The sequence below is a fragment of the Pseudopipra pipra genome, chromosome 4, assembly GCF_036250125.1.
Source record: "Pseudopipra pipra isolate bDixPip1 chromosome 4, bDixPip1.hap1, whole genome shotgun sequence".
Lineage (NCBI taxonomy): Eukaryota > Metazoa > Chordata > Aves > Passeriformes > Pipridae > Pseudopipra > Pseudopipra pipra.
In genome coordinates, this window is record NC_087552.1 from 8433294 (window position 1) to 8459106 (window position 25813).

The 25813-nt window shown below is 38.5% G+C and overlaps 1 long non-coding RNA gene across 1 annotated transcript; it reads left to right on the forward strand.

Annotated features, from left to right (window-relative positions):
* Positions 1-9795: 9795 nt before the first annotated feature.
* LOC135413812 (uncharacterized) lies at positions 9796-16888 on the forward strand. Its single transcript, XR_010430395.1, has 3 exons — positions 9796-9881; positions 15328-15458; positions 15859-16888. It is a non-coding gene; the product is annotated as an uncharacterized LOC135413812 (long non-coding RNA).
* The last annotated feature ends 8925 nt before the right edge of the window (positions 16889-25813 follow it).

Consider the following 25813-nt stretch of genomic DNA (forward strand, 5'->3'; position numbering starts at 1 on the left):
TGTTTTGGTGTGGTAAGGACAGAGACAGAATCTTCAAAGTCATTCTGTTTTGGAAGTATTCCTCAAAAACGGATTAGTATTTCTGTTAAGTTAATAGATGTTTGTGGTCAGCATACTCACTCAGGTAGAGAAAAGGAATTTATGTATCTTCGATGTGTCCATTTTGTGTCTTTGTAAGATTCCTGGCAGGATTATCCAAATGTGTTCAAGCTGAAAAAAAGCTCACATAAAAAGAAGTTCTTGTAACATTTATGACAGCCAACAATTGGTATTGGTTAAACACAAAAATAAAAAAGTGGTAGGTTATTAGAACAGTTTAGTGTTGTTTAATTTGAAATAAGTCATCTAATTTCAATCTTCACAGAAATTGCCAGTCAAAATAAAGGTACAGAGCTGTTCTGTCTTTTTTATTTTTTCATTGTTTGTGTTGCAGTATTATAATTAAAAGTTGCAGCTTGCTTCCTGTACATAATATGAGAACTAAGTCCTTTTAGTTTCTTCCTGATTTTAAGCATCTAGAACTTGCATTGTACTAGTAAGACTTGTAAGATGAATGTTTCTGAGTTCTCATGCTACTTTGCTCACAATCTAGCTTTTTGTAGAGCTCTGTTTCAATGTATTTAAGAGAGGCAGATGATGCCTGTGTGCCTTTTCCATGCTAAAATATTTGAGTTATAAACTTACACACACACACATACTTTAAGTCTAGAAGGCAAAAAATAATAATAATTTAATGTACAGCTTATCCTAAAATGGACACCGCTCCTGCTGGTGTCATGCATTTATTGATGTGGCATTTGGAAATCCATTTGTTGAAAACCTGTTGAAACTAAGAACTCCTTTTTCATGAATTCACTCTTGCTTCTAAAAAACAGATTTGACCACTCTGACATTTTATCTAACAAAACAAACTTGCACTTGTTTGCTTTCCAGTTGTAAAAGTTTTCCGCTCATATTTTCAGCAAGGTACTTACCTATAGTGTTTGTTTTTTCCTCTACCATTTAAGAGTGAAAAAGAAAGTCACCTCCAAAGCAGATGAAACTTTCATCCTTCACTTCTTGTAGCACCCATAATAGAACAATTTAAGGTCTTAAATTTGAAATGAGTCTTTAAAGTTTTGTAGAATGTTTTCCTTTCCTGAAATTTTTATATAATTACTGATAAGTTTAAATACATGGTAAATATTCTTTTCTACCTAAAGATATAATGCCTGCTCTTGTTTTCATTGTTAAACACTTTCTGAAGATCATAATACTTGATCTCATGTGTCCTAGTTAAAAAAAATTAGAAAACTAGGATTTCTGGAACCCCAATAGTGCTGTCTAGTAGACGTATTTTTATCTGTTTGTGTAGTGGCCAAATGTAAAGAAACATTATATTTCCAGTATCTGCTTTATATCTGCTTAACACCTTCAGAGTAAAATACAGTATAGAGATTTTATAGAAATACAAATAAAAACAAAAAGAAGGGAGGTTTTAAATTAAACAAAACAGCGTGATGTGTCTCAGCATGTGCAGAAGAGTTTGATGTCATAGTTCTTCAGAGAAAAGTGCTTTTGGTCGTAGGGGTTTTTTTAAACCTATTTATTAGAGAGGCTAAAATAAATGATATTTCAGTTTGAAGTTTTAGCAGAATGAATACTTTCACTCTAACCTATTGAAGCTTTTGTGGAGTCCAGCTGAATAAAACAGTCACCCTTTTTTCTTGAAATTAAATACTTCACCTGCACTGGCGATGGAGATCTCAGTATTTTGGCTTAATCAATGTCCCATTGAGCTCACTAAGAAATTTCCTCCTTCACTTGCTTCTTACAATTAGCCAAGAAGTTTAATGTCTCTTAATGGAACATCGAGCATTGCCTCCTGCTGCAGGTAAATTGTCCATTCATCTTTTGCTTTTGTGGTTACTGTGTATCCATTTCCAACCCCTTCCCTCAAAAAATATTGCTTAATTAGTACTTATAACAATGGCTTATTTTAAGATGGCTTTCAAAGCTCTGAGGGTAGTTTAATGAAATATTTCAACTGCTGACTGGTAAAGCCATTATTGCTGTCCAGAGGGGAGCTGTAGACTTTATATGATTCACTTAACAAAATGGACCAAAGGTGAGTGTGAGGTGATCCTTAACAGGGTTATTGGTAATATTGCACTGAAGAGAGCACGTCCAGGAAACAGGATTGTCTATAGTATAACAAGATTATCCACTGCCAAATTCGCCCTGTAAAGAAACTGGCATAATAGGCAATAAAGAAAAAGAATGGGACCGCTTAAGATGTAAAGCAGATCTTTGGTTGCAGTGGTGCTGCCTTTTGAGCAAGGAGGATTTTAAAAGTTAGGGAGTAAGGGGTCAAAAAAGTTGTAAAGTGTCAAATAAGATTAATATTAAAGAAGAGGTTGCTGTTTGTCAGGTAAAGTGCAGTTTAATATAAACCCTTATCCAGCCATATTTATTTTGAATGCTTTCAGCAATTTCAGATGAGGTTTTTACACAGTCATTTGATCAAGTAGACTTGTCAGACATAACATTTTAAATATAATGGGTATTTTAATCGACTACCTCCGTCCTCCTATCTTTCTGGCTCCAGGGTCATTTATACCTCTGAATATAAATTCCTGTAAATCTTTCTTCTGCCATTTATCTCAATGCACATATACAAATAAATTCATCAATGCATGCCATCAAGTATAGGCCTTCCTGACTTTCAAAACAGTCACTCATGTGGCTGTTAGATCATGTACATAAATAGATATGTACTGTAGAGTAAGCTTCAAACTTTTGAGGACTTTTTGTTTTGTTTTGTTTTGTTTTGTTTTCCAGTGGTTTTCCAGGGACACATTCATAAGGATTTCTGGTCTTACATGTGCCAGTCTTGGTGAAGTGCCATTGCCAGGAATTGAGGCTTTGGGTTCATGTAGCATGTGTCTTCATTTTGTTCAGCATTTACACTGTCCCAGAAGCAGCTCTGGGTATCTCATGCCTCACTCAGGAGGTTCACAGAGGGACAGGTTTGATACACGAAAAGCAAGGAGTGGAAATATGACTTTATTAATTTTTTTGAAAGTTTAGAAATGAGATTTGTCCCACTTCAACACTGAACAGTTCAGTGTAATTGAAGAAACAAAGGCACCTGCAGTCACTGTCTAGAAAATCCAAAGAGTGCTATTCCTTTTTAAGTTGTGTATAATGTCTTAACAGAGGACTGCAAAGGGATTCAGTCATCAGCACAAGTGAAGGCAAGATTAAAGAAATGGCACGTAATCAACAGTCAATATGTGCCATAATTTCTCCATGGGCCAAACACTAGGATTAGGATCAGAGGGTTAATCTGTGAGTGGGTGGTGAGGAAGGATGGGCAACTGGTCAAGGCTTCAAGCTGAAGAAATTGATGGCAAAGGAAGGAAGGTAAGGAAATCTGGGACTGTGAGAAATGAGCTGCTGGGATGGAGCTAAAGGGATCATTTAGATGAACCAAGGGAGAACCAAAAATAGAAGAATGATGATCATGTTAGGCAGGCATACATAGGCACACCCAGCCATGTCTGCTCACATCTCCCACTTAAAAAAGATATAAAAAAATAAAAAATAATTTAAAAAAAAGTAAGCCAGTTTTAAAACTAACAGGAACTCTAGCCTGGAGGCTTTGACAACCTAGACCCTTTCTTAAATATTGAGTCCTTTAATATTCAATAGTTCTTTAATATTGAGTTATATACAAGTGCCAAATCCTTTGGCACTTCTGTCTCCTTTTCTGTTCTCCGTGTGGGGTTCATTTTCACATTACCCAGACATGGGAGAGGAAAATATTCTTGTCTAAAAGAGAAATGGTCCACGGCTCTTCATAGACATAGTCCATGTGTGTAGGGAGCTGGCAGGGCATGAGCTGCCACAATCTTTACACTTTCAAAATGTGCCAAGCTCCAGCTGCCTGTTCTTTAAGCAGGTGATCCTCTTTGTTTCTGATGACAGAATTACCTTTTGTTTACCTCAGGAGCCTTTTCACTTGTTTGACTGGGCTGACAAATAACTATGTCTCAACTAGTAAGACATCTGCCTAGGAATTAATCCTATGTTTTGCATTAAGCATCACTCTCTGTTTTTCCACTCTCATTCTTATTTCAACCTGTTTTTCAAAGAGGGAAAAGAAAACTCAGGGCAGAACCCACCTAAACCTTGTAAAACCTCAATGAACTCTAAACAGACAATCTTTCACCCTTAGTAATATAAGTGAGTACTAGATGCAAGTTATATTTAACTATATCATTAAGCTCATTACATGTAAAAGAACATTGAAAAGGGCAGAAGATAAGACTGTTGTCTTACAACTCTTCTGTAATTAATTACCTGAGTGAAACAAACAGAAGGCCTGTCAATTCCCAATTAGGATATTGTTCCCATTTGGATTATAAACATCCTTCAGGATTAATGAATTTATGGGCCATATCCTCTGCAGCACTTGCATTCTCCATACCTTCATTATGGCCAGTGGAGCTAGGACGACTTACAAGGGTAGAAGATCTGACCTGATGTCAATGCAGTAGATAAAATGATATTTTATTCTCATTATCCTCAGTGTCAGCACATATGGCACTTCTATGTGATACAATTCCCTCAACACACAGCAAATATTTGCTCAGCTCCTCTGTTTGCTTGAGCTGGACCACGGGTGACCAGCTGTCATCATCAATCAATTCATCAAGCAAAAGGACTTGACCCTTACTTTATAAGAGCTCCTGATCAAATAGGTTTCTTCGTGAGACAGTGTCCAAATTCGACAAACTGATGCTTATGCCACTTGTAGTACTTGGCAGTAATATTTTACAGTCTTTTGGAAAACCACTTTGCTGCTATAAACCCCATTAAGAATTTCAGTTTATTTTGAAGGGAGAAGCAGTGCTGAAGGATACCTTGCTGTATGTAGGGTCTGTGTGCTTTTGAATATTAATATAAAAAGCATTATTGCTTTTATTACTGTGGTGGTTTGAGACCCCCAGAAATCCAATTCCCAAGTCCAAGCCCCCCTCCCACAACTCACCCCAGTGTGAGAGGGGTTTTCCAGACACAACACAAGACTCAATATGAGAGGAAGGGAATTATATTACAATTAATACACAAATAAATATTATAATACATTATATACATAATCCTAACATTCTCTCCTGTGATAAAGCAGTATTTACATTGGATCAAATCTCTTTTCCCTCCAATAAAAATCCAGAAGGGAAGAAGGAAAGATCCTTTCCACGTTCAGGGCAGCAGTCTCTCTCTTCTTCAGTGCAGCAGTTGTAGTTGGAGTTGTAGCTGGATGTCTCTCTCCATTACACACAAGGGGATCTCCTCTCACCCCTCTCAGCCCTTCGGCTCCAAGCGAAGGTCTCTCTCCCGTGGACTGCAAAGCCGGGACAAAAGCTCGCCTCACCATGTCATATCATGGGGTGTAAGACCCCCGTGAAGGTCCCTTCCTTGAGGGGTTGAGTTCCCTCAAGTCAGAACGTTTAGGGCAGCTTTCAGTTCAGTTCTTGCCTTAAGTGTTCTATCAGAGCTCCTTTGCTCTGTCTCAAAACTGCTAGCGTGGCAGCAGCGGGGAGGAGAACAAGACCACTTCCCCCACATTCTGTCCGGCCATCCTGGTCCAGCTTCCAGGACGTCTTGAGCTTCTCAGCTCCTCTTTCCGGTGCTGCTGCATTCCAAGACTCCCCTCAAGTAGGAGTCCACCCCCTCCTCCTAGGAAGGGGTCTCAAAGGGGTTTTGTGGGGAGCTGATTCAGTTCTTACCCCAAAACTGTCTTTGTTGAGCTTAGTTCTCTCTCTCTCTCTCCATCAGACATCTCTGTGTCTCTCTGCCTGACTGCCTGCCGTCTTTGCTTCTTGTTTCTTATCTTCTTGGCTTTTAGCCATAGCCTTCCACTCAGTACTGCCTCTGCCGCTGCTTTTCTGTCTTCTGCTGCCCACTCACAGTGGAGAAAGATTCCCCCAGCTCTTCAGTCACAGAACTCGGTCCAGTTTAACACTGTTTCCGAGTTTCTGCAACTTCAGCTGGGGGCTGGGGGGCTGTCATGGTTTGAGATTCCCAAAATCCAATTCCCTAGTTCAAGCCCCCTCCCACATCTCAACCCAGTATGAGATGGGTTTTCCAGACAATGACACAAGACTCAAAATAGGGGAAAGGGAATATATATTACAATGACTGTACAAATAAATACAATGCATTATATACAACCTTACCTATCTCTACCATGACATAAGTATTTACAATGGATCAAATCTCTTCTCCCCTCCAAATAAAAGTCCAGGAGGGAAGAAGGAAAGATCCTTTTCCACTCTCAGAGCAGCAGTTTCTCTAGGGCAGCAGTCTCTCGGTTTCGCTCTTCTCATGCAGCAGCTGGATCTCTGCCAGCACACACGAGGGGTATCCAAGCCCCTCGGCCACTCGTCTTCAAACGAGGGTCTTCCTCTTCTGTGGACTGCATAGCTGGGACAAAACTCGCTTCACCACGGTCGTATCATGGGGTGTAAGACCCCCATGAAAGTCCTTTCCTCAGGGGATTCACCCCTGAGTCAGAACATCTTGGACAGCTTTCAGTTGAAAGCCTTTGCCTCAAGAGTCTTACCAGAGCTCCTGTGGTCTGTCTCAAGCAGCAGGGGAGGCCAAGGTCACCCCCTCCGCATTCTTTCTCCGTCCCGGTCCAGCTTCCTAGGACGCTTTGAGCTTCTCAGCTCCTCTCTGTAGTGCTGTAGCACTTCAAGACTCTTTTAGGTAAGAGTCCATCTCCTCCTCATTTTCTAGGAGGGGTCTCCAAGGAGTTTGGGGTCTTTTGGTTTCAGTTCTTACCCCAAAACTCTGTTTACTCTCTCTGCTGCTCTCTCTCTCTTGGCTTTCTCCCTCCTTCCAGGAGTTCTCTCTGTGTGCTGCATGTATGTTGTTTCTACTGCTCGGTCTTATCTCTCCTGGCTCCCTGCCACCATTTCTTTGGTCAGTGCAGTTCTGCCGCCGCTTTTCCGTATCTCTTGCTGCGGCTCACAGTGGAGAAACATCTCCCGGCTTATAGCTACAGATACATAGTCCAGCTTAACACTGTTCCAAGTTCCTGCAGCCCCAACCGGGGCTGGGGGGGGCCAGAGCCCCCCAGGGTGCTCTTGCCCTCACTCCTCGTGGCCTCAGAACATGGCTACCACTCCTACCACCAAACTACAACAACCTTCTTTTCTGTTCTGAGTGTGATATGTTTATATTTTGCAGAAGCGCTCCTTGGGTAAAACTTCAAAACTTCAAGGGTCACCACCCCCTGGGGTTTTACCATTTTATAACTGCAGGGGGGGAAACTGTTTCCCCTCACCACAGGGGCCGTGGCCCCCAGCGGGGTTCTTGCCACTTCTCCCCTTGTGGCTTCAGAACATGACCACTTCTTCTCCAACTACATCATCCTCCTTCTTTTCTGGTTTAGTGTGATATGTTTAAATTTTGCAGGGGAGCTGATTGGATCAAGATCAAGACACCACCCCCTCGGGGGTTACCATTTTTTTCAACTCCAGGGGGAAAACCACTTTTTTTTTCCCCACCACAATTGCTCTTTGAAATATACATTGAATGCAAAGTACACCAAGGTACTATTGCTGAGATGTGAGACCCTCCATTTGGATGACAGTAGCAAAGACTATTCTGAAATCTGAAAAGCCTTGAAACATTAATTCTCTCTGAGTTTTGTTTTATAAAACATATATAATTCAAAGGCACTGGATGGCAAAACTATAGTGGCAAATTACAGAAGTTATTAAAAATTCTCTTTCAAGCTAATATCAAGTCATCAAAAAAATTGAATATTTCTGACCCTTGCACCAAAGTGTAAATTAGCAGCCTAATGGTAATATTTGGATGTAAGCTTCTTTTGATGAAAATAATATAAGAAAGTGCTTCCCTACTGTGAATCATCTTAACTTGTGAAATAGCATTTTGGTACTATGATCTCTGCAAAGGACACAGCAAGCTGTAAAATCTAGAAACAAAAGATGAAAGCAATTTTGTGCATCTCTTGCCAATGTTTTATTCCCTTTTTAGTTATTATATAAAATCCAAGTATCTCAAAGCACTTCTTTATGTTGCTTTAAAAACAAATTACTAGCCCAACCAATAAAATGCTTTCCTTACCAAAGCACTAGTTATGGATGTAAATTAGAGCTAAAGCATGTAATAAACTGACCACACTTAAGAATGTTTCTTCTAAATATTTTCATCTATCAATAATTGCTGCTTTTACTGCAACATTAGTATTTACATGTTAAAAAAAAATAAAAAAAAGGAAGTGCATTGGAAACAAGACTGTTAAAAATGGTAGAGATGTTATATTTTTTCTTCCATAATTGTATATTGTAGTAAAGGAGCTTCTAAAGAATTCTCAAGCATAAAGAAAGCAGTTTTTTTTGGTTCCTCACACCCAACCATGCTATTTCAAAGGCCACCCGGGGCAAAGGTTGTATAGCCAAATATTTCTCGGGGGTGGGAAATCCCTTTTTTGGTTGTAAAAGCTTTATTGTATTATGCTAATTACTTTTGCTCTTTTTTGTGATGGAAATTAGACTACTCTTTGTAGTAAGTGGTAATATCTTTCGTAGGAATGCAGATAGTTTGCAGATGCAGAAGCTGTGCCCTTCCCATCATTAAATTTTACTTGCTTTCTTTCATTGTCTTTTGGTGTATACAGCTCATGCAGAGCCACTCTGCCCACGGGCATTAATCCAACAAAACACTTGAGCGTGTGCTTAACATTAAGTAAATGACTGGAGTCATTGAACTGTGCTACCCTACTTATAAGCTAAGGTGCTGTAATGAATCAGAGCTATAGATTCTGGACCAGCTCTCATGGAAATCAGTGATGTGGGCGGCATTCACGTCACTGAGAGCCTTGAACTAATCCCAAAGAGCTAAGTTGTGTGCTGAAGAAAGCTCTACTCTCTCATTCAGTGTTTTTTTGACTATACACTTTTTTTGACTATAAAATACTGTAATATATCTTAGTACGAAGCCATTAATTGCAGTGTCTTCTGCTTTTTAAGTATTTTAAGTCCACTAAAACGTATACTTTTCATCATCTGTTGCCTCAGGTTGCCTTCTAAGATTGCTGGTAATACTGGAAAGAATTACAATAAACAAAAAATGGATATTCATTTTACATTTTTATCTTGGCAATTCCAAGAGAGAGGTGATAGTATTCTTGATGATTCATTTAATTACCTCTGCAGAATCTTTATCTAACTTAAAAGTTTTTTTCTCCTGAGGACAGATCTTTCCACCCACAGATCTCCACTCAGAATGCTCCTGAAATCAAGGACGTTCTGCTTCTGACTGAAATTCACTTTGATTTTTACTGCTTATAATTAATAAATAACCTTATATAGGTGTTGGGGTAATATCAATTGTTTAAAATGAGAGTTTACAGTGATTAATAAAATATGTGTTGTTTGTTATTGAAAGCTACTTTACAGCTCTTAAAGTCTTCCACTTTTTTTTGTCTGATATATTCTGTATAGCAGTGTCTTTGGGTGCAGGGCTGTAATTAGCTAAAGGCTGTGATTCACAATAAAAGCAGAGAATTTGGTGCCAAGGGACAAAACCCCGGTTAGGTGAGAACTTGGAATCAACTATAGACTTTGGTCACTGGCAAACAGAAGTTAGGATAGATGCAGAATTGAAATAATATTTCTCCTCTCCACCTAATGTTATTGCACTAGTGGTTCCCCTATTCCAGCTAAAGTGCTTTGGTAGTCCAGCAATTGCTAAGTTTGGTAGGAACCTGGAAGGCCTAGCTCCTCACTGCTGTTGAGAACAACCCTCCAGAAAGCTCTAGGTTCTACCTAGACTGATGATCTCTGTACGTATGTGGTTGAGTAAGTGGTCTCTATCTCCTTTATAATAGCGAGTTACCTCACTAACACCTCATGATTAGTCAAATTGCATCTTAGGTCTCTCTGAGCTGCGATATGTCACTACACATTAATGATGGTTAAGGTGCTTGTGCACAGATGTTTTGGGGTATAATGAACATATAATGTGGGCTATAATGTAGGGTATAATACCTTACAGGTATTGTAAGGTTAAGGGCACTATGGATGTTTTCACATTAATTTTCTGTGCATTAAGGTTATGTGGTAGCTGGTTTTCTTACAGTTTATTGCATTGTGGTGGTAAAAACCTTTTAAATGGTAAAGACTGTGAATGACCATGTTTCCCAGAGATCTGTATAATTTAGCTTCATACTAAAAATAACTGTGGACTTGTCATGTATTTTGTGTTGTCTGTCTAAGAAGTCTAAGTGATAAGCGAATTCCATGAGAACACAAACAGGAGTCAGAAAGACTGAAAAGAAGTGCAAACACAATTTAGGCACAATTTATAGTAATTAGTTCAAAACCAGTCATATTGACATACATCTGACTGTCACTTGTAATATTAGAATCATTCTTCTTCCTTCTCTCCTTCAATCTTCATTACCAATTTTATTTTTCTCATTATTTACTGCAATTTTCCTTGGGACTTAAAGTAAGTAAGGGACACCTCTTACATATTAGAAATGAAAAACTTTGTCATGAACAGTGAGAATGTATTGGTTGCAAGGTTTCAGAGAACAACTTCACCTCTACTGTAGTACAAGATGGAAGGGCAAAGTCCAGAAAGAAGCATCCTGCTCTGAAACCTTTCCTGCATTAGCTCGTTGGTCATTATGATAATTAGATCATCTGTCTAAATAGGGTCCATATGGTGATTTTTCTGCAAATGTTTTCTTTATTTGAACACAGTGTATTACTCTATTTACAACTCCACATTGAAATTAACCTTGGAGACTGGATAATTAGAATCTGGGCTGAGTAACAGAAGAGTTTTTTATTACTCAGGGAAGAGGGGATGGTAATATTAGACATATTATGTCTTATTCTGAAGTCTAGGAAACAAGTTAGAGATAAATAACATGAAGTTGGCAAAGGACTATTCTTGGATTTGTTCTATTTTAGTTTCTCTGAGTACAAGAAAGGAAAATGTAAGTTAATTTGGGTTATCATTCTTTAATAAAACCTACAAACTGTGTTCTGAAAAGACAATTGTGTTTGAATGAGCAGCAATTCAGAGTATGAAGGTAAGAAAAAAGTTATAATTTCAGCTTGAAAAGATACCAGTGTTGCTTCATTTTTTCAATGCTTTCTGTAAATTTTTTCTTAATAACAGATTTTTATGGCTTTGAGACTGAAAAAAATATTTCGGACATAGAAATAATTAGAGATTAGGTTAGAAATTAGAAATGTTTTGCATTTATTCGATTCTTTGTAATGTATTTTTTTGCTTTTTGTATGGCATGAATATCAACAAGGTTGCACCAAAATGCCTAAAAAAATTGAAAGCTTCCCATTTCATACAATGGACCAGATTCTCAGAATATTGCCTGCAAAAACATATCAGAATTTTCTGCACCTACATATGTAAAGTGTTGTGCTGAATTATAGTCTTTCATTTGCATAATGACTGATTGTGTTTGCAGTGTGAGACTTGCACAAATAATTGTGCAGTTAATACTCCAGCTGGTCCCCACAGCCCCAGACAACATGGTGGTGGACGTAATGCAACAGCCTTCGCGGATGAGGATGGTTGCTGAAGACAGAGTCCCTGGTGGTAGCCAGCACCAGCCCTGCCTCAAAGCAAAGATGTGGGAAAACAGAGCAACATATATTTTGTGAAATTGAAATGGACATTTTAAGAATGGCCTTCCTGCTAGCTTCTCCTTCTGGTAAGGGAAGTCAACTGGCTTGATGCTTTCCAGCATGCTCTCTGCCATGCAGGCACACACGGATCAGTTCAGAACTACTGGTATTGGAAAGTCCTGGTGAAGTTTACCAATAGTGTTAACATATTTTTGTTAAAACTGCAGCAAATCAACAAAACACCCTAGTCCCTTAGTCCACAGGCCATAAAGTGTGCAGATGTTAGTTATGGTTCCATAGAAGCAGCCAGTTGGAAAACTGGAGCAGGGTATTCATATAAACTCGAATCCCACAAAATAACTTCTTACTGTGATTTCAGCAGAGAGCAGTTCAGTAAAATTGTTATTAATAGTCATCATATTATAAATAGTCAGAACATAAAACTGAGAGAGAAATCTCCTTCATTTGCCTTCAAGATGGTCACAGTGTGGGTAAGTCACAGAGTGCAGTGATCGTTCACGAGCCAAGCTGCCTGACTGGGCTGTTGAATCTGTCCTTGGCGTCTACGCTGATGGCTGCGATGATGGCCCTGCCAGGTGTGAGGAGCTACTACCTCTAGGACCTCCGGGGCAGAGTGTCTCCAGCCTGGTTTGCACTGCATGTGTAGAGATAGGTGCAACTGCGCAAGAATTTGTAAGGGAAAGCTAGAACATTTTTCGCTTAGGAAAACTGTAAAATGCCTTCTTAAACAGGTTAGATTTTTTTTCTTTTCTTCCTTCTGCATTTCAGAGAAAGCTACAGCGAGAAGCTGTGAAACAGCTCTCTGTCTCCCTGGTATGCAGAGAGATAACATGTTTCCAGACATGTACAAGGCCTCTTTGGGCAGAGAGAGTGGGGGAGAAGAGAGAGAAAATACAAAATGCTTTGGAGGATGTGTGGCATTGCCTTTTGCCCCTGAAGGTCCGATGCACTGCATTGTTAAAAAGTGGTCCTGGCATCTGAAATAAACCTTTTTTTAATACTTCCACAGCCTTGGTATTCTTGGGAAGAATGCCTGCATGTTTACGTTACAGCATTTCTGAGGCAGTGTTACTGTGCCAATTAACATCCAGGAGTTCCCTCTTTATGATCAGGGGTTAATGAAGATCATAGCCTTTTATTCACTTGTGAGAAGGCTTAGATCTTTTGGGACATCTGCCCCACTTCTGGAGGGGCGAATTGATTAAAAGAGGGTGCAGGGCCTCTGTGGGCAACAAGCAGTGGTTTCATGTATAATTAGTGGAGAACATTTAATTATTGTGGTATCTCAGCAAAGGATATCCTTAAGATGTATTTCATCATTTGAGTTTTATATGATTTTCTTGCCCAAGATATATATATTTGTGATGATTTCAGATACTTGACTATGTTAACTTCTGTGCATGATTTTGCTTTTTAACAAAAATGAAATGGTAGGGCTATTTCCTTTTTAAAAAGAGGTTTAAACCTGCAGCCTGGGTCTTTCATGGACTTGTTAAATCTTTCATTTTGTCTTTTTTATTGTCTTTCAAAATACCTTGTATGTAAATCTTGCATTCTTTTCTCTTTTTTTTAACTGAAGTCTGCAGAATAATTGCACTGCCTGCTCAATAGAGAACTGATTACATCTCCTTCACCTATTGCTTTATGATAATGATTTCTTCAAGAGAATTGAAAAGGGTAGAATTATGAAACCAAGCATATGGCTATATTTTTCACCCAAGAGTATTTTTTTTCCTCAGTATCCTATGTCATTTGTTAAGCTAACATTTTATTTTCGTCTTCCCTTTAGAAGATTTAGCACTTTTGATTCACCTAAACAGTGCTGTAGTTTTCTTCTTTGTAGAGTTCAGTTGCTGGTTTCTGGTCTTTCCTTCAGTGAAAGGGGAAGACAAAATTCTGTAGCTGAAGAATCAACACAGCTGCATATTGTGGTGGGGGAAAACAGTTTTCCCCCTGAAGCTATAAAATGTTAAACCCCAGGGGGTGGTGACCCTTGGGGTTTGAACCAATGAGCGCTTTTGCAAAATATAAAATCACAAGCAGACCGGAAGAGAAGGTGATGTGGTGGTAGTTGTAGTGGTTGTTGGAGAAGTGGCCATGTTGTGAAGCCACGAGCTGAGGGGCCCCCAGCTGCACTGGGGGCTGAGCCCCCCCCTCAGCCCTTGGCTGGGGGGGCTACAGGGACTTAGAACAGTGTAAGACTGGCCTAAGTATCTGTAGCTGAGAAGGTAGAAGTTTCTCCACCGTGAGCAGCAGCAGCAGCAGTGGCAGAACAACACTGGCCAGAGAAACAGTGGCAGAGAGACAACAGATAAGAACTGAAGAAGCAGCAAACAAACATGCGGCTGAGCAGGAAGACACAGAGTTGTCTGAAGGAAAGAGAGCCAGCAGCAGAGAGCAGAACTAAGCTCTACAGAGAGGAAGTTTGGTTAAGAACTGAAACCAAAACCCTTCAAACTCCTTAGGGACACATCCTAGAAAGAGGAGGATGATGGACTCTTACTTGAAAGAGTCTTGGAGTGCTACAGCACTGCAGAAAGGAGCTGAAAAGGAGGAATGCAGAGGGAGTGACCTTGGCTCCCCCGTTGCTACTGCCAAGCTGGCAGTTTTGAGTCAGAGCACGGGAGCTCTGCAGAGGGGGCTTGAATCCCCTGAAGATATGGACCATCATGAAGGCTCATGAACTTCGTTGATATGACGTGGTGAAGTGACCTTTGTCTGGGTGAACGCAGCTCACGGAAGAGAAGACCCTCACTTGGAGATGAAGGGCCGAGAGGGGCTTGGATACCCCCTCGTGTGTACTGGCAGAGATCCAGATACAGCTTCTGCTGCATGAAAGAAAAGAGCCTGCTGCCCTAGAGAGAATGCTGCTCTGAGAGTGGAAAGGATCTCTTCCTTCTTCCCTCCTGGACTTTTATTTGGAAGGAAGAAGAGATTTGATCCATTGTAAATACTGTTTTGTCATGGTAGAGATAGTTAAGATGGTGTGTGTAATGTATTATAATATTTATATTTGTACAGTCGTTGTAATATATTCCCTTCCCCCATTTTGAGTCTTGTGTGGTGTCTGGAAAACCCATCTCACACTGGCTGAGATGTGGGAGGGGGTCTAGGACTGGAGAATTGGATTTTGGGGCTCTCAAACCATGACACATATAAACATATAAAGTCCTGAATTTCACCATTTACTTTTGTGGCTTTTCATTGTTTCTGCCACTACTTTTGATTATGCCCCAGGGTCTATTCAACTTGAAGATTTAAATATGCGTTTGCTTCCAGACCAATACCTAAATCCCTTGCTTCTTTGGAAAAAATCCTCTGCATAAAGGTCACTCTTTTGTCTATATTGTATTACTTAATGACTTGAGTCTCCTTTTATGTCTTACTAAGATACTCTGTAAGATTATGAGTATGAAAACACTATCAGTTTGGGTGATACTGTGGTGAAGTCGGTTTTCACTCAGATATTAGTAGCAAATCTTTTAGCGGTCTGGGTATATTGTCCTAGATACCAACGAGTCTCTGGTTTCTTACTAAGAACTAATTCCCTCAAATTTAAGGACTTTTCTCTTAAACTTGAAAAATTAATTGATTTCACATTTCTGCATGTTTTCTATTTTAGTAAAATGTCACTGAAGTGCAACAGAGCAGAAGCCACTTCTGTGTGTCTGTGGTGGACCTTAAACTCACTAAGAATATTAAATAGAATCAGGAGTACATGGAGAAAAAGAGCTGTGGGGATTTAGGCTAAAGGTAACTCCTACTTTTGTGTCTGAGACTGTATGGAAAAGTGGCATAGATATTCCAGATGGACTGAAATAAAATTAAATAGCTCAACTCTGAAGAGTGGAGATATGGGGGAATAAATGGAAAGAAGAGAATGGTGAAGAGCAGGGAGAAAATTACCCATTTTGCATATAAATGATGTAATTACCCCCTCAGCTTCTCAGGCAGAAGTTGACATTCCTAATTAAAATAATTTTATGATCTTCTGGGAACAGATATACAAAAACATAAAGAGAGGGAAAAAATAACAAATATAAAACTAACCAACATCATTGGTCATTTTTACAAAATTATTTTGCAATAGAACTGATGATGTACATGCAGTCTCAGCTTTATAACAAATTACCATGTTTGTATTTTATTTCAGATGATTCACAGGGCTTGATATAAAAGGCAGCAGCTGAATAAAACCTTTTCAGAGAAGAGAATGATAAAACCACAATACAAGGACAGGGAATTGAAAGCCTACTGGACTGAATTTCATTGTTTTCTTCTGATTAATACTGCAAATTGAAAGCCACTGTGTTTAACCTGTGCTGATGCTACAGTTGCTGTAATTAAGCATAAGAATATGGTCTTACAACTTGTGCATGCCAATTGTTTCATACAAAGCACCCGGTAAATTTGCCAGTACGTATAGTATTAAATCTACAACAGAGGCGTCCACCCACCAAAGGCTGCCATTGTTACTTTTTTAATTGATCTACAGTATTCTACCACATCTTCTCTTCCCAATTTCTGGGCAAAAAGGAAGTAAGGGAGCCTTTTCCAGATGGTGGGGTAGCAAAGGGATATTTTGTTCTAGCCATGTGGGAAGGAAGGGGTTGTGCTAAAAAGGAAGATAAAACCCAGCAAGTGTAACAAATCTGGAAAATTCCATTATCATATGCCTTGTCTTATCACTCTTACCATCTGACTGACTGATTTAATGTTGCTAAGAGACTTGACAGACCAACTTGTTAGCATTAGATACTGCACAGAGTAGTTATTGATAAATCAATTGTTACCATTAATTTTACTCCAATAGGGTTGATATTTCAGTAGTCAGGAGTTTGCTGAAGGATATATTTGTGTTCATGCGTTTCCTTTCCCCTCCCCCTCCACATAACTGGTTCTCTTTTGCATTTCCCAAGTATTTTTGGTGATTTCATGGTAAGAAGACAAGCGAGAAACCAAGAGAATAAAATTATCCTCAGGCACAAATGCAGAAAATCAGGCTTGAAAGCTCACAGGAACTGATGTTCTTGTCCTATAACCATTACTTATAGTAGTGACTAAGCTTTGAATAATTTAGAAAAATTAAAATCTTTCTTGAGATATTTTCATGTCTAGTCCTCATTGATTAATTAATAAAAGCTAACAAAGCATTTTAAGCCTCAGAAAATTTTGGGTGTTATTCTGCTCAAAGGATGGGCATGGTGTCAAGTCCATTAGTTCTGAGCTGATTCATCCTGCCCTAATTAATATGATTCACTCATAGACCACAAAATATGGAATAATCACTGTGGGTTTTGAGAGAATTAAATATTATCTACTGCACCATGTGCTTAATTCTTCAACTCCATTTACATAGGTGGGAAGTGAAAACATATTCCAGTTATTTTATCCAGTAAATAAGTCTCAAATGTCATAAAGATGAATCCTTCCCTTCTCAATTCCTGTTCTTTTGTTTGTGTTTGTTTTACAGGACAAAGGGGGACTGGATAAAATTGATGGCAGGAGTTCAAAGCATTTCTCAGGCGGTGATTTTGCACCAGGGGCTCCACAACAGGCACTGGTGGGGTGGTCAGTAGGGCATAGAGAGTCTTCTGTGTTATCCCAGTGTAAGTCATGGTTGCTCTGCATGGTGTCACCTTCCAGATTCATGGCTATCAAGGCTGGGGTTAAAAATGATTTGTCAGAAAAATAGAGTTGTCAATGAATATTCCTGAGTCAGAAGGCCTTTTGCAAAATACTCTTCTGTGCAAGATTGTCAAGGAACTCAGCAAAGGTGTCAGGCAGCTAAAATAAAATAGCATGTATACAGGTAAATAATGGCCTTTGGTTGTTGCAATGTGAATGAGGGAACAACACAGCTCTACTCTTCCTGTGAGAGTACACATGTAAGAAAGCTGGTAGAGAGGGACTTTGGTGGATACCATGGATATAATGATCCTGAAAGCACTTAAAGGATTGATTCTTGAAAATAGGCTGAGGCATTGAAAAGCATGTAGAATGATCCATCCTTGGTTCAGCTTCTCTCAGTAAGGGAAGGGTGCTCAGTGTTTACCCTCCTGATGGAGTTCCTTTCACTCAGAAAATCAAGATTTATTTGCAGAATGTTTGACTCAAAAACAGCTTTCCAGCTTCTTCTTTTGTAAAGGTGTATTTACATCCTGCCAAAAGTAGTATGAAGTCTGTATCAGATAGAGACTTTATTTCTGGATTATAACAGGTGTATAAATTAATCTGTATTTATCCCTATTTCACAAGCGATGTACATAGCTGTCCACATACCAGCATTTATCTTTCTGGTTTTTGCCACTGTGTGGATAATACATCACAAGAACAGTGGTGCTAGTTATGATATATGACACCAACATATCATAAAAGCGTTGCCACTTCTGTGATGTATTATTCAGAACATGGAATTAAACAGAAAGATCAATATAATACAGGCCCTTAATTTTATAAGGTGGGTTAGAAGGTTTTAGATTAAAGAATATAGGCTCCAGAGAGTTTACATAGTCTCAGTAAATAACAGAAACAAATGGGAATAACTGTGATTTCATAGATGACCCAAGTTTTACCAAAATATATTCAATCTGTGGCCAGTGGAACTTTTTAAGTTCCCTATTTGTTTCAAGTCCTCTCTGTACTCAGCTGTGATGCAACCAGCTTCCTACCACATTCTTTCACAATATTTTCCACAAAACACCATCTTCACTCTCTTCATGTTAGCCAGTTCTCTTTCCTACTTCCCTCTTCCCTGGATCACCACCTGGCAGCTCCTACTGCACCCAGCCCAACTTCCCAAGCATTACCAGCTCCCTCATTCCTGTTCATTAGTGACCTGGCATGCTGAGTAGAGCTTAAATGGTGAATTTATTTTCCTGCTTTTTGCACAATGAGGGCACTTATTTGAGCACTCTTCTCTACTTGAGTGCTAATTATCACTAAACTGACTGAAAGTTAGTTCCTATGGAAGAACTTACCTATTTGTGAAATGTTGAAATTTTCTCTCATTTTTTAAAGTTAATAGGGAGATGATGGGGTAGGGGACAAAAAAAAATCTTAGACATCCACCTTGTTTCCTTTGTGGCTAACTAAAATCCTTTTGTTAAGAACCTTTTGATTTTCATTAGCACTTTTTTCATGATAAAAATTTTATTTAGTATCATTAATTTGCTTTTGCAACACTATTAATCATAGAATTTGAATAAGAAATTATTTTGGTTTTGTGTTTTAGATTTATTTCAATTCTGTAATTCTTTCAAAAGTGCTTAGACAGTATTTTCACCTTTTGCTCAGAAAGGTGAAGTGGCAAAAAGAGGCTGTCAGGTCTTTGCATACATGAACTTCAAGAAGAAACACTAGATATTGCAAAACTAACAGTTGGCACTTCTGGGCTTGTCCATATCTCCCGTGAAGAAAAAAATCCCTCGGCAAGCCCGAAAAGCTTTCTTAGGTTCAGAAGGTGCTGCCCCTAATTATATTAACAGAATAAATACCTGGTATTAATATCAATTTTATTTTTATTGTGCAGTTGCAAACAGTCTCTGCATTCTTCAATTTTCTTAAAGTTTTGGTCCAGCCACCTGACTTGTCTTCTCTACTTGAGTATTCCTTTTATCAATCTCATTAGCTATTGTTTTCTCCTCTCTACTCAAAACTTTATAGTTTCAGGATAGTAAATTTATTAACGTTTTTTAGGTACTGTACACAATTTTTTCCTGCATTGATATTATTTCCTGAATCCTTGAGGATATTTATGCCATTTTATATCCCCTTAATCTCTTTTTCTCTAAGCTGTGTAAATTAAGTTCCCTTCCTTACTCTTCCTCTGTAATATCCTCTAATCCTTGAATCATTTCAGTTGTCCACACTACCAGCATATATGTTTTCTGGGCTTGGAACATAAAAAGAAATTAAGGGTCCCCTGTCTGTCACAGCATGCTCTGCTGTGAGCATGCCTGTTAAGGTTGGCCTTAACCGAAGGGAATTGTAATTCTTCTTGGACAGCGGGGCCCATTTGATTTATTATATATTTTTATCAGGTTCTGGTGCTATTCACAGTGCCAGACACTGTTTATGCATTAGATGCTGTATTTCCCTGTCCAAAGACCTTAAAAAAGAAGACTTTAATTGTGTGAGAACCTCCTAGCAGAGACCCCCTACAGAGAGAGCTACACATTAAAACTTCTCTGCTATTTCTGTTCCTTTAGAATCCATATTTAAGACATATAATGTTATGTGATAAATGGGGTTTATATTTTTAATGTATTTTGTCCTAAAATTAATGTTTCCATAAGAGTATTTCTGGGACACTTAGAGAGGAGGGAAATAGTTTGGATCATGCAACATCCAAAACCACTGCAGTTTATGAAGGTCATGGTAATTTATGTCTCTTATCCCCAGATAATACAGAGATGTTCATCCAGATCATTTGGATGTAGGTATTGAAAATTTTATCTAAGTCAGAGTAAGATTATAACATTGGTCTCCTAGCCAGTGATTTACAGTAACTGTCTTCTCTCTGAGGCAAGACACTAAATCTGCCAGAAATGCTTTTCTTTGTTTTCAGATTTGAGTCTAAATAAATCCATACATGTGACCAAAGTACTAGTAATGCCAAAGAGAAATACGGATGTGCAGATAGGCCACTGAGGATGGCCATCGATCTTCCAACGTCCTCTTCTCTCTTGATGTTATCATTGTAAATGAATTAGCACAAAAGATGTGCTTGATTACATTCATTCTGTGTGATGTCAGAGGATTTCAGTATTAATAGGTGTAGAATTTCTCCAAGAATTGCCTATAAAAAAATGATAGTTTGGATAGAGAACAGAATTCTATATTGCTGTAGCATAAAAGAGAGTGACTTAATATAGTGAAAAATAATTGTGTTAATATTGATTATGCTGTTGAATATGTATCCATGTTATACAAATGTAAATGAGCAGTGTGATTGACACTTTCATTTCTAAGTTTCCTGTATGTACAGAAGTACATACCCTCTGTAATTTTTGTTTGTGTACTTGAAAGTACCACCACCTCTGGGAAAAGATACTCTTTGGAAGCCTATTGAAGCTGTTCAGACATACAACAGAATGCTGTCTCTTCTTAGAAAACCTGTAATTTATCTCATCAGTTATCTGTGATTTTATGTACTGTGTTAATAAGAAGTCAAGAGCAGTGGGACCGTCTTTATGGTAGTAAAGAGACAAACTTTTCAGTGTTGCTTAATGCAATGTTTCTCTGTAACATCATGTATCTGTCTGTCTACCTTATTTTAGTCCTCATCATTCCCTTTTTCTGCAGCTATAGAGTATATCTTTTACCTGTTATGCAATGACCAACAGTTGCTACAAATAAAACTTTCCTTCTGTGAATCCATGTAGGTTTTGTTTTGAGGTATACTGGGTACGCTGAAGAAGTTACTTATGGCAATATCATGAGCATTCCAAAACATAGCTTTTCAAGATAAATACATATATGTATGTATTTTGTCCAGAAATACTGAATGTTGTGAAAACTGGATGTTGCAATTATTGGAAGCACATAAAAGGCACAAGGAGAGATGAATAAAGCGAAACTGACAATCATAAGTCGAAAGTCTATATGTAATTTCCTTTTTTAGAGCTCTTTTGAAGGTGAAAAGGTAGACGGGAGCCATTAGCTTTTAACGATTTATAATGCTTTTAAGAGTTTCCATACAACGAGCAAAGAAAATGGTATTGGTCTGTAATTCACAGATGGTCATTTAGAAAACATACCTTCTGAGGTGTTTATTGTGTAAACTCTTTATAACACAAATTGAAATTTGATAAAAGGAGCAGAATCATTTAGCAGTTATGGAAGGTACACAGTTAAATCCCATGTTTTTCTCTCAGAAAAGAAATCAGTAAATATCAGCATGTTGATTTGCAGAAATGCATTTTTAGAAAGACTTGTGGGTTTCTTTTGAGAATTTTCCCATTTGATGCTAGTGCTATCAAATTAAATCCAAAGTAAAGTAAATCAAATTAGTACATATATTGTTAAAATTCAAAAAACCCAACAATGTCCTTGAACTAAAATATATCTAAATTCAGCCTAGCTCAGAACAAAACTTAATATTCTTTGATAAAGGGAGCATGAGTGGTAGGGATTGCTACTAAGCTTTTAAAGTACTTTTATTTGCTTTAAACTGCATTTTTGCATTAAGTAATATTATTATCTAACAAAACAAAAGGATGAGTGCACATTTGCTTGTAGACTGCTTATACATCTCTCCTATCCAGGGAATCCCTAAAGGAATTGGAGAAACCAGGCCAGCTCTGGTCAGGTTTTTTTATTAGCACTTAAAGGGAGGACTAGAATAACCTATACCTGCAGTGTGCAGCCCTTAGCAACGAGGTCGACCATTGCAGGTAGTGTTTCAAGCTGAACAGAATCCTTCCCAAGGGGGGTCACCTGGCCTTCCCCTACCAGAGAGGACTCAGCCCTTCCAATTGAATTGGGGTCATTGGGTAACCAGGAAAAAACAGCATCAAATGTTGATCAGGCTTAGCAGGTGGTGCACTCGAGCATTCCCAACAGGAAGAACAGGCTGAAAGTGGGTTTCAAGTGGGTTTGGATGGAAGAGAACTTGAACCCACTTTTATTCCACTTTCTGTAAAAACGTTGCTACTAAGTGAGCAAAGGAAATTAATTTGTATTGTAATTTATAATTTATAATTGTTTAGAGTTATTTCAATTTTACGAAGAGAAAAAAATGGCGCTCAGCTCCTGGAAGAGGCTGGGAAAGTTCTTTTAGTCAGATACTGTTCGGCGAGCAGCCTGGGTAGAATAAACACAGGCCCTTTTCCATCCCTCACAAATATTTCCAATGACAACCATGACAGCCATGACAGCAAGTCCTCCATTGCCGTGTAAATGCAATGCCCTCCATTGCCTCCACTGTAAAAGGTGAATTGTATTTCCACAGATGCCACTCTCTTATATTTTGTTCATTTAACTGGACTTGGTCTGTCCATGTTTAAAAGCTCAAGCTCCTTTATGCATTTTTGGCTAGTGTGTGCTATGTCCCAAACGTACGTGATTCTGGGAGCAAGTAGGTCAGGTTAGAACACTTCTGAGACTACAAAGAAATTTTTGCTACATTGAACTGCTGATTGGCTTAAACTTTGGTTGTCCAGTTTAGAATATCAGGCACCTGCTTGGATGTGAATAACTGCTGCCAGAGGAAGTAATTTGCATCCTGGAATTTCGTTATTGCCTTTTGAGTGACAATTTCCCTTACTCTGTCTGCTTTGGTGTCCCAGCAGGCTGGCTACTGTGAACACCCCTCTTAGGTATCTAACTCTCTGTATTTAATGTGGATGATTTAAGAACCTTATTCTGTGTTGTCATTTTTTAGCACTGAAGCACTGGTCTGACTCTCATTGATTCCTGAAGTTAGGTAATTACCAGCTTGAAATACTGTCAATGACTTTTATGTTGAGGAATGTAATTCAAATAGAGAAAACAGCATAATGCAATGCCACACACCTTGAAGAAACCTATTACATGGCTTTGGGTGGAGTCCTGGAATTTGACAACTACATGGCCTTGTTCCAAACAATTAAATGAATCTCTCTTCAGAGCATATGGTGTAGACAACATGTTTGAGAAGTATGGTTGGCTTGTAATCTTGATTTTTAATTTTACAAAAGAACAATAATTTGTTGCAGCATAAAAACTTTTTTTTGCCCCTGTTCAGTACAAATGTGTTTTCTTCAATGACAGAAAAAAAAATCTTTTTAGGAAAATCCAATGTTGCCTTGGATATCTCATAGATATTAATTTTTGCCTCAGTTCTTTTGAACAATAGTTTGGAATTAATGTGACTGTTTTTATTTCCTATTGATACTAAAAGTTTGTGATGGAAATTAAAAATCCAAAGACTAAGCTACTGAAGACCTGTTGTTGGTCTGTATGAAGGATCTGGCTGGTATAATTGTTACCAGAAAGAGGATGCCTGAGACAAAGGATTCTTTCTTTGATACACCAGAAATTTATCAACCTATCCTCCTCACCCGCCTGAGTTGCATAATGATGTTAATAATTGCACTAGGGTCCAGGCTGGGTGGTGGAGAGGCACTGTTTGAGCTACATGAAAAAGCAGCAGTCTCATTCTGTTCAGGCTCCTGGGAACACCTCAGGTGAGGTCTGGATCCCACTACACCAGGAGGGGTCTGCCGTTGGTCTCAGTGGGGTGCTGAGCAGACAGCAGTGGTGTTATGCCCAAGTCAGAACAGGACATCTCCCTGCTCCTTTCTGCTGTTCCTGAATCAGGGACCAGCTTCAGATTCCCTGAGCTGGGCTGGGAGAGGTGAGGATCAGACAGTGCCTGCCCACCTGGCACAGAGTCTGTACAGGCGTCTCAGCTCTGTTGGGCACTGTGCCACAGGCTCTCCCAGCCAGCATCTTTCTCTAAGGAACTAAGGGGATTAGGCTTTTCAGGGGAAATCTAAGAGGATTGCAGATTTAAGAGATGGCCAAAGGGGCGCATTTATAGCTTTTTAATTAAAAGACATTTTGATTGGAAGACCAGAAGGATTAAGGAATTGGTAAAACCAAGTTAAATGTCAAATGCAGGGGTAAGCCACAAATTAGAGACATTTCTAATGGATCTTTAGCTTCTAACTTTTTTTTTCATGAGATTAAACAATCTGTAAAGCTTATTAAGGTCATTTCCTATCAATCTTCTTCTTTCACCACTCCTTACCTCCTGCCCATATTTATGGCATTACAAATACATTTAAATCCACCACAAAAGTTTGGATGGCTGGTAGTATAAAAAGAGAGACCTTTAGCAGACTTTTTAAAGAAAAATCTCATATTTCATGACAGTAATAACCAAGTTTACATTTTATAAGCATAGCTGTGTTTGAACATTTAAATGGATCAGTCTTTTGGTTATTACTTTCATGTCTACTTATTTTAAATGATCTAGTGTATATGAAAGTCAAGGGAAGAAGCAAAGTATCGATCAGATTATATAAGAGAAATTCTCACAATTCCAATTCTAGTGCAAAAAACCTGTTCCTTATTTTATATATAAAACTCTTGTCTTTATACTATTGAGTCATGTAACATTATTTTGAAGCTAAAGCAAAGGTGTTAAGTCACAAGAAGTAATTTTAAATTTTTAATTATTCTACAAGTTTTGCCCTACAGCACATTTTCTTAAAACTACCTTTTGTTCAGCGTTAAACTGCATGAATTACTTATAAGGCAGGAAGATCAATATCTCAGAATGTCTTACAAATAATAATTTAGTTCAGCTGGGATTTTTTGTGTTGCTGCTGTTCATTCACCAACATTTTATTCTCACAGCATTAATAGCAAAAATCAGCTAGTGAAAGGAAAGAGCTTTTATCAAATGAATCTGTCAGTTCAAGGACAGAGCTTATCATTAAAAATAATATTTAACAGTTTCTAGCATTGTGACACTTTCAAAATATGAAGGGGAATAGGTGAATATTGCTGAAAATTAATACTTCAGGTAAATGTTTCAGGTATTTCATTGGCAAAATGTTACAGGAAAAGTGTTCTTTGTATGACAGATGTCTGTATCTGCTTGTGCCTTCAGTAAACTATATTATATTGTGTTAAGATAAATTTGTTGGACTATACTCAATCAGGAGCATCTATAAAATAATCTGCTTTGAATATCTTTTGAAAGTTAAAGGTTAAAAAGCAAAAAAAAAAGCCAGGATCAGAAGATGTAAAGCACTGCAAACCAGTCCTAAAATCCTCTGCTTTTCTGAAGTCCAAGCAGAAGATAAAATATAGTGTGGCATGCTTCCTTGAATTTCCACCAAGGGATTTCTGTCAGGACACTGCTGTACCTTTAGCACTTTACTTGTCTGCTGACATATCATTTGATACAGCAGTTATATCAACTCCCTGGAATCAACTTTAATCCATGCAGCCCCACAGCTTGCTGCATGACAGAGAGTAAGTCACTCAGAGCTGGGCAGGGTGCTGCTCTGTCCTTTGTGACATTGTCCAGAGCAATGCTGGGATTTACCCTGGTGTAAAAGATAGTTGCTTTTGACCCTCTCTTTTCACATGCCTCTATTTGTAAAAATCTC